The sequence below is a fragment of the Globicephala melas genome, chromosome 8 (assembly GCF_963455315.2).
Source record: "Globicephala melas chromosome 8, mGloMel1.2, whole genome shotgun sequence".
Lineage (NCBI taxonomy): Eukaryota > Metazoa > Chordata > Mammalia > Artiodactyla > Delphinidae > Globicephala > Globicephala melas.
The window spans coordinates 68,525,101-68,539,170 of record NC_083321.1 but is presented as its reverse complement, the minus strand read 5'-3'; the positions used below and the strand labels follow the sequence as shown (position 1 = coordinate 68,539,170).

Here is a 14,070-nt window from a genome sequence, read left to right as displayed (position 1 = left end):
AAGTAATAAACTAGGGCTTCCCTGGTGGCGCAGTAGTTGAGAGTCCGCCTGCCGATGCAGGGGACACGGGTTCGTGCCCCGGTCCGGGAAGATCCCACATGCCGCAGAGCGGCTGGGCCCGTGAGCCATGGCCGCTGAGCCTGCGCGACCGGAGCCTGTGCTCCGCAATGGGAGAGGCCACAACAGTGAGAGGCCCACGTACCGCAAAAAAAAAAAAAGTAATAAACTAATATAATCATCAAAGAATATGAAGGGCTTAGAGTTTTTTCTCAAAAGGCCTATATTCCATTGGAAGAAACAATTGATATTTTATCTTTGGTATTTTTTGTACCTACTCATCTTCTGAAATACTTCTTACCCCAGGGACCCAACATACCTTTCCTACTCTCATTTGAGAGTGGTCAGCTAATAGAAGTTCCTTGATACTCAACAAACAATCATGCTTCTTAGACTACAACCTTAGGACCATGATCTCCATCACATTTCTCCAAAACCAATTCCTGTTCACTGTACACTCCCTTAGCCATTGAAGCACAAAGTTATTCTGACACACTGTAGGGAAATCTTGGGGTTCCAACCACATTAGTAGGAAATTGATGAGGACACAGAGTGTCCATTAAATCCAGCTTGATTTAGTGTAACATAATCATCAGAGGGTGATCAGGTTTTTGATTTACATCAGGCTGCCTAAGCTATAGAGAGAACTCTTAAATTTCATATCTGTCATAGGATGGGTTCCCCTGGAAAATGACTCTGATATAAAGATTTATGTGCATGTGTTTTATTGGGAGGACTCTCAGTTACAATAGCTGTCAGGGAGTGAGGAAAGCAGGATTGAACAAAAGAAGTTAAACTGCAATACAGTTGCAAGAGAGGCCTCAGCTGAATTCCTGGGAAGCTCCGACACTGAGATGAACCTTTAGAGATGTCCTGAATTCAGCAAGGGGCCAAGACCTTTGTACCACATATAGAACAGTTATAGGATGCATGCTGCCCTTGGGAAGGGGGTGTAATCTTGAGTGGGTCAGCTCCCTTTGACCAACGGTGATTCATGGGGAAGGCCTCTTGGCAGCTGAGAGGAATGACTGCTCAGTTCTGAAGAGGGATCTGGGCAGCATATCACAGCGTCCACACAAGTCCATCTCTTGGGCTACATGGATCCATTTGCTTCTTACAAATTCACCCCATCTTGGAACAACAACCTGAGGATTCTTGTTGGTCTATTTTCTTGGGGAAAGTCACAAGAGGAAAGTTAGTGGCCTAAACTATACGCCCCTTCAGCTTATGGTCATAAGTGATGCTCCAAGTGTTGCTCTTTACTGCCCATTCTAAATTCCCCACACCCCAGCTAGCACCTCTGCTGGTCTAGGTGGCTGACCTGGTGTGACAGTTCAGACTCTCATTACTGTGGGGTCTGAGCCCCTAGTCAACATGCAATTCTTGGGCCATGGCTACTGTTAAAATTAGGTAAGAGAATAACAAGGGATACTGCAGTGGTTCATTGGGATGCTAAATATATTCTTTTTTGCTCCTGCTGTGTAAGAACATAGCAGCTCTATTCACAATAGCCGAGACATGGAAACACCCTAAATGTCCATCAACAGATGAATGGATAAAGAAGATGTGGTGTGTACACACACACACACACACACACACACACACACACACACACAATGGACTACTACTCAGCCATAAAAAAGAATGAAATAATGCCATTTGCACCCACATGTATGGACCTAGAGATTATCATATTATACCAAGTGAAGTAAGTCAGAGAAAGACAAATACCATATGATATCACTTATATGTGGAATCTAAAATATGACAAAATGAACCTACGAAACAGAAACAGACTCACAGATATAGAGAACAAACTTGTGGTTGCCAAGGAGGAGAAGGGGTGGGGAGGGGATGGACTGGGAGTTTGGGGTTAACAGATGCAAACTATTACATATAGAATGGATAAACAACAAGGTCCTACTGTATAGCACAGGGAACTATATTCAATATCCTGAGATAAAAAACCATAAAGGAAAAGAATATAAAAAGAATGTATATATATATATATATATATATGTATAACTGAATCATTTTGCTGCACAGCAGAAATTAACACAACATTGCAAATCAACTATACGTCAATAAAAAATAATTCAGTGGCACCCTTACTTGTCACCTGGTGGAAGTATTATGTATCTGGGAATCAGAACCTCTAAACATGTAGAGCATATAATGTGAAGATAAAAGCATAAATTACCCCAATGGGTCACTGGTGGTGATGATAAGTGGGACCGCTTCTACTTCTACTCCTTCTTGGACCTATGTAGTCTACATATTGGGTCCAGTACCTTACAGTGATTATTGGTTTAGTATACATATAAGGCCCTAAAGGATGGTACACCATACTCATAAAGCATCATCACCAATCTGGTGTCTTAACTGTGCCTTCAAAGAGCTGTTCCATTGCTCTATCACGCCAACATCCTCTGGCTGGTGTGATATGGAATAGGACCATTGGATCTCATGGAATAAGTCCCTTTGTTGTGAATCAGGTCCCTTGGTCAATTGCAATGTTATATGGGATCCCATGTCAACAGATCAGTTATTCCATGAGCCCTCAGATGGTAGTGCTGGCTGAAGACATGCAGGCAGGAAAGGCAAATGCATACTCAGAATATACATCAATTCTAGTCAAGATGAAGTGCCAGGGTCAAAGTGGTCCCATTTAATTATTTTGCCGTCAAATGGCCGGTTAGTCTCTTCAGGAGGTATAATAGCAAAAGCTCAGTCCTTGTCTCTGTTACTGACAGGTTAGACATTTCACAACAATGGAAGTTGTATTAGTCTTGGAAAGTGGGAGCCCATGTTATGCGGCCCACGTACAGCGTTTATCCTTGAAAGCATGGCTCCTCTTGTCATGCACTCATTGTGCCAGTAGTGGGCTGGCCAAGTCATTCTGTCTACTTGGTGATTTAGTGCCTATTTCATGGTGGATGCTCTCTAATGTGATTTAACATGTCATACAAAAATCTTCACACTTTTCATCCACTCCCTAAGGTCCATACACAAGCCTCTTGCCCAGTTCTCCTGGATTGTGACCTAATCTTTCTTCTTCTAAGCCCCTGACCATGAGTTTGTACAGACACACACACACACACACACACATATTTAATCTCGGGACAGTTGTCTTTCCACACAAAGTGTCTGGTCAGGTACATTTTCTGAACTCTTTGGGAGGATTTCCCTTTATTATTGTCTTTTACAGCCATTCTTGATTGGGGCTGCAGTGCAGTAATAGTCTAATTTCAGTTTCACCTACATATTGAGCTGCCTCACCAATGAACCAAGTTCATTCTATTTCCTCTTTCATCCCCAGGTCATAAAAGACCCATCTTAGTGTGAGCTAAGGGAGAGGTAACAGTGGTGGATGGCATGGGAGTCTAACTGACCTGATCATTCAGCTTACTTATGCCCTTTGTCCCTGTTCACGCTGGTCCCAGATATACCACTTCCATCTTTTGGAGAATTGCTTCTGGAACTGCCAGACTTCATGATTTAGTGAGTCTGACAGAATCCTGATCGTGATGGACAGTTTTGATCAAATCATCACCTATATCCTATGGTCAGGCTCTATCATGGCTCTTTTTCAAATAACGTATAGTTCTCTGCTGTCAATGGCATGCCTTACTCCAGAGCCCCAGAGTTCCATGTTGTGATTTTTCTTACTGAGATTTGTCATAAGCTTCACGTGGCCTCTCTCTACACCACAGATACATCTATTACTACACGGTCTGTCATGTTATATGGCTCAAGTTGTAGGGCCACTTGTCCTACAACCTGAACTGCTGCAAAGCCTGTTCCTACGCTGGTCCCCACTCACAGCTGGCAGCCTTCCATGTCAATTGGTGACTAGGTTAGAGCAATTGCCAAGTGTGGAAGTTGCTGCCTTCAAAGCTGAGAAGGCCTTCTAGATGTTGTGCGTCTTGCTTAATGGTGGGAGGTACAAGTTGTAATAATTTATCCTTTACTTTGGAGGGAATGTCCCAGCATGGCCCACACCACTGGACTCCTAAAAACTTTAATGATGTGAGTCCTTGAGCTTTAAAGAGTTTATATCCACTCCCTGGTGAACGTATATCTTTCAAAGGCTTCTAAGGTTTCTGATGTACTATTTGCTTATCTGGTTCAATTAACATGTCACAGACATTGTAAACCAGCTTGATGTACTATGGAATGATGAGATGGTCTTAGCCCATTCAGAATATACTATGACAGAGGATGGTAGAGTTAACATAGTTCTGGGGCAAGACTATAAATGTATACTGTTCCCTATCCCACTTGAATGTCAACTGATCCTTCTTCATGGTAGGGATGGAAAAGAAAGCATTCACCAGATCAATAACTGCATACCACATACCCAAGACCGTGTTAATCTGCTCTAGCAAAGATACTACAACTAACACAGCCACTGAAAATGGAGCTACTACTTGGCTGAGTTTGTAAAAATCCACTTTCATCCTCCAGGATCTGTTTGGTTTTTATAGGGACCAGACTAGTGAATTAAATAAACGAGGATATGATGGGGCCATCATGCCTATATCCTGTAGGTCTTTAGGGGTAACACTAATCTCTGCTCTTCCTCTCATCAAGTGATATTGTATTGATTTTATAGTCTTGGTCAGGAAGAAAGGAAGTTTCAGAGGCTACCATTTGGCTTTCCCCACTACAATAGCTCTTACCCCATACACAAAAGAACAAATGAGAAGGTTCAGCCAATTACCAGGATGCCCACGCCAACTATATATTTGGTACTGGGTCCATGGAACCAGTGAACACACAGTGAACCGGGAACTAGACCATGACTCCATTTATTACTTGCTCCATATATCCCCACTCTCATAAAGGGGCCATTTTGAAATAGGCCTCAGTGGTTCACATGGGTATCATTGTCAACTTGGACTCAGTTTCCAATAGTCCTTGAATGTGCAGATATTCTTCTTTCAGTATATGGTAGCCTGAATAGATGGCTGTAGGTTCCTCTGGGGAAGGACTGGGCTGGGGGAATCATTACTCCCATATACTTGCCATAGGTCCACACACTTGCAGGTTCCTTCTTTATGGGAACTTGGCCTCTCCTTCAGCCAATGGGTTCCTTGACTGAAAGTTGCTCAGATAGGACAGGGTAGAAATTGAATGGCAATGCATTATAACTCAGCCAATCCTATGGGGAGCTCTGAACTGGGATGGCCATTCAGAGATGATCTGAATCAAAGCAAGGGGCTGGGCCTTTGTATCCCCATATCAACTAGTCACTGGATGCAGGCAGCCCCTGGGGTGAGACCACAGACTTGGGCCAGGCAACTACCTTCAGCTGAGCGCAATGTCCAGAGAGGGCCTCACCTGTGAGCTGTCAACTTACATTTCTCAAAGCTGGGGAAATGAGTTCCTTGATCTTCAAGGGGGCATCTGGGTTTTGTCTCATGGTACCATTATAATATCAGAAGTACTTTCTCTGGAGTCTCTTAAGCACCATCTGAAAATTCTCTCCTCAAAATCCAGCTAACACCTCATTAGCAAGTTGTCAGTGTCTTGGCTGTTTTCTTTTCTCAAAATGTGTTCTACAGAACACTAATACTGTGAGATGTCCATCAAAAAGAATTCCATAATCAAACAAGTTTGGGAAATGTGGCCTAGCTTATGCCACGTTTGCAGGCTCACAAGCATATTAACACATTAAATTCTCTGAGATGACTGTCAGTATAACAAATTGTTTCCTAATATTAGTATTTCTAAAACTTTCCTTCTTTTAACAGTCCATGCAACTAGAATTCCAGAGAACAAACTTTGGATGAAGCTTTTTAATGCTTAAAGAGATTTCTCTTGGCTTTCAGCTTTCAAGGATTTTTCTAATTGATTGCTCTTCAATCAGGTAATGAATGTATGCCTTTCTTTTCATTCCCACTGCTCTCAGCCTGATCTAAGTCATTATTATCTTGCAAACCTAGACTACTGCCATAGTCTCCTACCAGTGACCTTCCCCTAAGCTTCTCTTACTTTCAGTCTTTTACATAGACCTGAGTAGAATCAATGGTCTAGAACTGCACTCTCTAAAAAGTATCCACTAGCCACACGATGGAAATAAAACATGCACAGATGAAGCAACTTGAATTAACTAGAAAATAATAGATCAACCACAGCATGTACTTAAAATAGCCTACAATAGTGTGATTCAAATTGAATACATAAAAGCAGAGGAGAAGAACTCTTTATTCCCCAGCATTGTGTACACAGTTTCAAAGCCAGAGGTCAGAGGACTGTTTTATGATGACTGGCTGCCTTGCCCAACAATATGCCAGATGGAGGCTTAAGAAATTGTCTCTCAATTCTAAAATAGTAACGTCTACAAAGCTGAACACTGCTCCTCTGGTTTATCAACCGTTAAGGAATAAGCGGGGGGCCAGATTTTTTTTTAACAGAATTACCTGGAGTGATAATGTTCTAAATAAAGATCACATGAAGTAAACATCAAAGTTAATAAAATTACTCTCTTAGTTTCCTTTATTTCGGGAAGGTACTTAACTGTACCCATGTAACTTTCTTGGCCTGTGCAAAGGATAATATAAATCCCTGAAATTCATAAAAAGATGAGGCTCTCTCCAGAAGGTATAGGTCTCAGGGTAAACCACACTATGTGGTCTTCCCAACAGCCAAATGTTCATGCCATTGAAATCTGGATAAAAGGGACACAATTTTAGCTTTAGAGAGGAACTGAAGGGCAAGAGGATGCAAAAGGGCAAGATACAGCCTGAAGAACGAAGGATTGGGGATGTCAAATGGTTGGGTACAGTTCCATTTAATCTTAGTCTAATTAAACATTTAGACTAAGAGAGGCAAAGTAAGATGAATATAGAGTCCATAAGTAAAATAGATGAGGGAAGCGGTAGAGAGAAAAAATAGCAAAGCCTCAGATGTCGTGCTCCCACGTAAGAAAGGAAGTAGAGAATAGCTGGGGCCAGGCCAGCTAGAGTACATGTCCCATACAAGGAGGGCACGGCCTCTACACAATTTACAATTGTTGCCAAATGGAAATTCAGAACTTGGGTCGGCAGAGCTTCTGACTTTATAAGAGAAATATTTAAAATATTCCACTTAAAAAAATGTCCTGGGGATCAGTTGTAGGGTTGAGGGAGCGATTCAGTATATTTAACTCCAGAACTACTTTCATAACTCATGCTTTGGACCTTGACTGGTCCAAAGCATGAGTCTATCTTGAAGAGGTTGATGTGATCAACATTGATTGTTTAAATGAGTCGCATATAAAACAGGCCACAATATATCATCAGGCTAGATTTAAACATAAAATCTGTAAATGCAAAATCTGCATCTTTGTTATTTAGTGATGACACATTGAGAATAGTTTCCTCAGTCAGGTGCCCAGTAGTTTTCTTCACAGAGTCAAGGAAAACAAGGCTTGGAAATGACCCTTTTCTCTTTTCCAATGTTAAGCCCTTCAAAACTGCTTCTTAAAGACATTCAGTCTTCCATCATTGGCCTGAACATTAATGTTGAGATCATAGATGCCAAATGAATCGTGGGAATATCTCAAGGGAGGAAATCTTTACAAACAAACGCAGGTTTTATCTTCCTCATTCAGAACAGCTGCCTGATATCACATAGGCAAAATCTTGCTATAACACAGTGTTTTGATGTTGTATAGGTGCTGCCATTATAGAGAATGCTGCCTACAGAGGTTCATGGCTCATCAGGAAAATGTTGCTCAAGTACCCTTTCTTCCATAAGAAAATTCCAGAAAGGCTGTTTTTGTATTTTTATCTTAAGAACCCTGGAGACTCCCATGAGCCTAACTAGACTTTTACATGTTGAAAGTATCCTGCTGCACTGATGGGAAGGAAGCAGTAGCCCCTTAAGTCATCAGACAGCAGCTATGAAATGGCCCCCAATTCCCAGGTACAGTTGGGACAAGAAAGCCCTGGATGGGAGGGTAGAGGAAGGGATCCTGAGGGGCTATTTTCAGAGCTAACTGCAGGGCTGTGGTCAGGCTTAATCTCATAGTCATAGCAGCAAGTGCTCTGTGGAGAAGAGAAAAACAGAGAGATTGTCCTAGATGTCACTTTTTTGGGAGGTGGGGTGGGGGAGGAGATGGAGAGGGCAGAAGATAAAATATAATTAGGGTCAGAGTCAAAAATTCAGAATCTTTTATAGGTAGGAAAATCTGTCTGCTGTTCCAACTAACCCCATCAGTCTATCAATTGCCTGTCTGTGATACTCCCTTGCTATATTATTTCTAACTCCAGGTTGCTGTTCCCTATTTAATTCTTTTGAAAAAGGATTGAACTAATGAACTTTTATGAACTAATGAACTAATATTGTTCATTTTAACTAAATTTTACCTATATAAACATTGTGATTGGACCAGGGGGGAAGAAACCCACAAGGACTTCAAATATCAAAATTACCAAATAGATATAATAAAGCAACTATGCTGACGTTTTTAAAAGAAATAAAAGACGAGTCTGAAAATATTTTATGGAACAGAAACTATGAAAAGGGATATAACACATTTGAAAAAAAACTAAATAGAATGTCTAGAAATTATATATATATATGTGTTTGTGTGTGTATATACATATATATATATTTGATATTAGAAACTCAGTGTACAGACTTAGAGATGGAAACAGCTGAAGATAAAATTACTAAACTGAAGAAATTAAAAAGAATGAAGCACATAGAGACAAAAAGATGAAAATATGGAAGAGGAATTGAGAAACATGAAGAATAAAATGATACATTAATTATATCTAAAAAAAAAGGTCTAACATACATTTAATTGGAATTTCAGAAAAAGAGGATCAAGAAAGTGGGCTGAAAGATAACAGCTAAGAATTTTCCAAAACTGAAGAAAATAATACATAGTTTCAGGAAGCATAAACAATCATAAGAAGGATAAATAGGAATAAATGAATCATAGACAAATCAAAGTGAAATTGCAGAATACAATGGCAGAAAAATCTTAAAAGTTGACAGATAAAATATTACTTTTTTTTGAAGTTTATTTTTTTATGCAGCAGGTTCTTATTAGTTATCTGTTTTATATATATTAGTATATATATGTCAATCCCAATCTCCCAATTCATCCCACCACCACCACTCCCCAACCCCCAACTTTTCCCCCTTGGTGTCCATATGTTTCTACTCTACATCTGTGTCTCTATTTCTGCCCTGCAAACTGGTTCATCTGTTACCATTTTTCTAGATTCCATATATGTGTGTTAATGTATGATATTTGATTTTCTCTTTCTGACATACTTCACTCTGTATGTGAGGTGATAACTCATTGTAGTTTTCATTTTCATTTCTCTAATAATTAGTGATGTTAAGCATCACTCATTTTCATGTGTCTCTTGGCCATCTATATGTCTTCTTTAGAGAAATGTCTATTTAGGTCTTCTGCCCATTTTTTGACTGGGTTGTTCGTTTTTTAACATTGAGTTGCATGAGCTGTTTATATATTTTGGAGATTAATCCGTTATCCGTTGGTTCATTTACAAATATTTTCTCCCATTCTAAGGGTTGTCTTTTGGTCTTGTTTATGGTTTCCTTTGCTGTGCAAAAACTTTGAAGTTTCATTAGGTCCCATTTGTTTATTTTTAGTTTTATTTCCATTACTCTAGGAGGTGGATCAAAAAAGATCTTGCTGGGGCTTCCCTGGTGGCGCAGTGGTTGAGAGTCCGCCTGCTGATGCAGGGGACATGGGTTCATGCCCCGGTCCGGGAAGATCCCACATGCTGCAGAGCAGCTGGGCCCGTGAGCCATGGCTGCTGAGCCTGCGTGTCCGGAGCCTGTGCTCCGCAATGGGAGAGGCCACAACAGTGAGAGGCCCACGTACCGCAAAAAAAAAAAAAAAAAAAAAGATCTTGCTGTGATTTATGTCAAAGAGTGTTCTTCCAATGTTTTCCTCTAAGAGTTTTAGAGTGTCCTGTCTTACATTTAGGTCTCTAATCCATTTTGAGTTTATTTTTGTGTATGGTGTTAAGGAGTGTTCTAATTTCATTGTTACATGTAGCTGTCCAGTTTTCCCAGAACCACTTATTGAAGAGGCTGTCTTTTCTCCATTGTATATCCTTGCCTCCTTTGTCATAGACTAGTTGACCATAGGTGTGTGGGTTTATCTCTGGGCTCTCTATCCTATTGCATTGATCTGTATTTCTGTTTTTGTGCCAGTATCATATTGTCTAGATTACTGTAGTTTTGTAGTATAGTCTGAAGTCAGGGAGTCTGATCCCTCTAGCTCTGTTTTTTTCCCTCAAGACTGCTTTGGCTATTCGGGGTCTTTTGTGTCGCCATATAAATTTTAAGATTTTTTGTTCTAGTTCTGTAAAAACTGCCATTGGTAATTTGATAGGGGTTGCATTGAATCTGTAGATTGCTTTGGGTAGTATAGTCATTTTCACATGTTGATTCTTCCAATCCAAGAATATGGTATATCTCTCCATCTGTTTGTGTCATCTTTAATTTCTTTCATCAGTGTCTTATAGTTTTCTGCATACAGACCCTTTGTCTCCTTAGGTAGGTTTATTCCCAGGTATTTTATTCTTTTTGTTGCAGTGGTAAATGGGATTGTTTCCTTAATTTCTCTTTCAGATTTTTCATCATTAGTGTACTGGAATGCAAGAGATTTCTGTGCATTAATTTTGTATCCTGCAACTTTACCAGATTTATTGATTAGCTCTAGTAGTTTTCTGGTGGCATCCTTAGGATTCTCTATGTATAGTACCATGTCATCTGCAAACAGTGACAGTTTTACTTCTTATTTTCCATTTGAATTCCTTTTATTTCTTTTTCTTCTCTGATTGCCGTGGGTAGCACTTCCAAAACTGTGTTGAATAATAGTGGTGAGAGTGGACATCCTTGTCTTTTTCCTGATCTTAGAGGAAATGCTTTCAGTTTTTCACCATTGAGAATGATGTTTGCTGTGGGTTTGTTGTATTTGGCCTTTATTATGTTGAGGTAGGTCCCCTCTATGCCTACTTTCTGGAGGGTTTTTATCATAAACGGGTGTTGAATTTTGTCGAAAGCTTTCTCTGCATCTATTGAGATGATCATATGGTTTTTATTCTTCAGTTTGTTAATACGGTGTATCACATTGATTGATTTGCATATATTGAAGAATCCTTGCATTCCTGGGATAAACCCCACTTGATCATGGTCTATGATCCTTTTAATGTACTGTTGGATTCTGTTTGCTAGTATTTTGTTCAGGATTTTTGCATCCATATTCATTAGTGATATTGGTCTGTAATTTTCTTTTTCTGTAGTATCTCTGTCTGGTTTTGGTATCAGGGTGATGGTGGCCTCGTAGAATGGTTTGGGAGTGTTCCACCCTCTCCAATTTTTGGAAAGAGTTTGAGAAGGATGGGTGTTAGCTCTTCTCTAAATGTTTGATAGAATTCACCTGTGAAGCCATCTGGTCGTGGACTTTTGTTTGTTGGAAGATTTTAAATCACAGTTTCAATTTCATTACTTGTGATTGATCTCTTCATGTTTTCTATTTCTTACTGGTTCAGTCTTGGAAGGTTATAGTTTTCTAAGAAATTGTCCATTTCTTCCTAGTTGTCCATTTATTGGCATAGAGTTGCTTGTCTCTTACGATGCTTTGTATTTCTGCAGTGTCCGTTGTAACTTCTCCTTTTTCACTTCTAATTTGATTATTTATTTATTTTTAAAGATTACCCATTGGTTTGCTTTATTTATTTATTTATTTATGGCTGTGTTGGGTCTTCGTTTCTGTGCAAGGGCTTTCTCTAGTTGTGGCAAGTGGGGGTCACTCTTCATTGCGGTGCGTGGGCCTATCACTGTCGCGGCCTCTCGTTGCAGAGCACAGGCTCCAGACGCGCAGGCTCAGTAATTGTGGCCCACGGGCCCAGTTGCTCCGCGGCATGTGGGATCCTCCCAGACCAGTGCTCGAACCCGTGTCCCCTGCATTGGCAGGCAGATTCTCAATGACTGCACCACCAGGGAAATCCTCTAATTTTATTGATTTGAGTCCTCTCCCTCTTTTTCTTGATGGGTCTGGCTAAAGGTTTATCTATTTTTTTAATCTCAAAGAACAAGCTTTTAGTTTTATTGATCTTTGCCATTGTACACTTTGTTTCTATGTTATTTATTTCTGCTCCGATCTTTATTTCTTTCTTTCTTTCTATTGATACTAACTTTGCGTTTTGCTTGTTCTTTCTCTAGTTGCTTTAGATGTAAGGTTAGGTTGTTTATTTGAGATTTTTCTTGTTTCTTGAGGTAGACTTGTATTGCTATAAAGTTCACTCTTAGAACTGCTTTGCTGCATCCCATAGGTTTTGGATCATAGTGTTTTTGTTGTCATTTGTCTCTAGGTATTTTTTTTGTTTGTTTTTGTTTTTGCCTTACGTGGGCCTCTCACTGTTGTGGCCTCTCCCATTGCGGAGCACAGGCTCCAGACACGCAGGCTCAGCGGCCATGGCTCACGGGCCCAGCTGCTGCGCGGCATGTGGGATCTTCCCAGACCGGGGCACAAACCCATGTCCCCTGCATCAGCAGGCAGACTCTCAACCACTGTGCCACCAGGGAAGCTCCTCTAGGTATTTTTTGATTTCCTGTTTGATTTCCTCAGTGACCTCTTGGTTATTTAGTAATGTGTTGTTTAGCCTCCATGTGTTTGTGTTTTTTACATTTTTTCCCCCTGTAATTGACTTCTAATCTCACACTGTTGTCGTCAGAAAAGTGCTTGATATGATTTCAATTTTCTTAAATTTATTGAGGCTTCATTTGTGACCCAAGATGTGAACTATCCTGGAGAATGTTCCATGTGCACTTGAGAAGAAAGTGTAATCTGCTGGTTTTGGATGGAATGTCCTATAAATATCAATTAAATCTATCTGGTCTATTGTGTCATTTAAAGCTTGTGTTTCCTTATTAATTTTCTGTCTGGATGATCTGTCAATTGGTGTAAGTGAGGTGTTAAAGTCCCCCACTATTACTGTGTTACTGTTGATTTCCTCTTTTATAGCTATTAGCATTTCCATTATGTATTGAGGTGTTCCTATGTTGGGTGCATACATATTTATAATTGCTTTATCTTCTTCTTCAATTGATCCCTTGATCATTATGTAGTGTCCTTCCTTGTCTCTTGTAACATTCTTTATTTTAAAGTCTATTTTATCTGATATGAGTATTGCTACTCCAGCTTTCTTTTGATTTCCATTTGCATGGAATATCTTTTTCCATCCCCTCACTTTCAGTCTGTATGTGTCCTGAGGTCTGAAGTGGGTCTCCTGTAGACAGCATATATATGGGTCTTGTTTTTGTATCCATTCAGCAAGCCTGTGTTTTTTGGTTGGAGCATTTAATCCATTCACATTTAAGGTAATTTTCTCTGTGTATGTTCCTATTACCATTTTCTTAATTGTTTTGTGTTTGTTTTTGTAGGTCCTTTTCTTCTCTTGTGTTTCCCACTTAGAGAAGTTTCTTTAGCATTTGTTGTAGAGCTGGTTTGGTGGTGCTGAATTCTCTTAGCTTTTGCTTGTCTGTAAAGCTTTTGATTTCTCTGTCGAATCTGAATTAGATCCTTGCCAGGTAGGGTATTCTTGGTTTTATGTTCTTCTCTTTCATCACTTTAAATATATCATGCCACTCCCTTCTGGCTTGTAGAGTTTCTGCTGAGAAATCAGCTGTTAACCTTATGGGAGTTCCCTTGTATGTTATTTGTCATTTTTCCCTTGATGCTTTCAATAATTTTTGTCTTTAACTTTTGTCAATTTGATTACTATGTGTCTTGGCATGTTTCTCCTTGGGCCTATCCTGCCTGGGACTCTCTGCACTTTCTGGTCTTGGGTGGCTATTTCCTTTCCCATGTTAGGGAACTTTTTGACTATAATCTCTTCAAATATTTTCTCAGGTCCTTTCTCTCTCTCTTCTCCTTCTGGGACCCCTATAATGCAAATGTTAGTGCATTTAATGTTGTCCCAGAGATCTCTTAGGCTGTCTTCATTTCTTTGCATTCTTTTTTCTTTATTG

At 39.9% G+C, this 14,070-nt stretch overlaps 1 protein-coding gene across 11 annotated transcripts in view; it reads right to left on the bottom strand.

Annotated features, from left to right (window-relative positions):
* DEUP1 (deuterosome assembly protein 1) overlaps positions 1-14,070 on the bottom strand; it is a 224,017-nt gene that overhangs the window by 174,635 nt on the left and 35,312 nt on the right. The gene's annotated exons all lie outside the window — the stretch shown is intronic.